This window comes from Marmota marmota, unplaced genomic scaffold (assembly GCF_001458135.2).
Source record: "Marmota marmota marmota unplaced genomic scaffold, marMar, whole genome shotgun sequence".
Classification (NCBI taxonomy): Eukaryota; Metazoa; Chordata; class Mammalia; order Rodentia; family Sciuridae; genus Marmota; species Marmota marmota.
The window spans coordinates 784,135-784,690 of NW_026000221.1; positions in this window are offsets into that span (position 1 = coordinate 784,135).

A 556-nucleotide genomic window follows, 5' to 3' on the forward strand; every position below is an offset into this window, starting at 1 on the left:
GTCTTGGTCGGGCGGCGGCCCGGACGCCGCGCCTGCCGCGGGCCCCCCCTCTGGGCTCGCACTGTGGAACCGTCCGCGGACTTCACCACCCGGGCGCGCGCGGGGGAATCCACGCTAGGCCCTCCCACCCAGGCTCCCGAGCAAATGGAACTGGCTGGACCGCACCAAGCGAGGGGGTGGTGGCAGGCGGGAGAAGGCGGGCGGTTTTCGGCCACGCCCACTCACGTTAGGCGGCAAAGGGTGCGCAAGAGCAAAGCGCCCACTTACTACCTCTGTGACCTTGGAAGAAGACTGTGTCCGTTTTCTCATCTGTGAAATAAGGAATAATACGACTCCGTGGCCTTTCAAAGAGTCTTTGCTTCCCGGAAAGTTTGTGCCCCTTCCCCAGCCTCGGAATGGAGCAGGGGGCGCTGGTAGACCTATAAGAACGGGCTCAATAGATCTTGGTTCCTCCTTTGGGCCATTTTCTGGATCTCATGTCTGCGAGATGGAGCGATGACGCTTTATTCAGGAGAAAGTTGGGAGACTCCGGTGACAAGAAGACAAGGCTACTGGC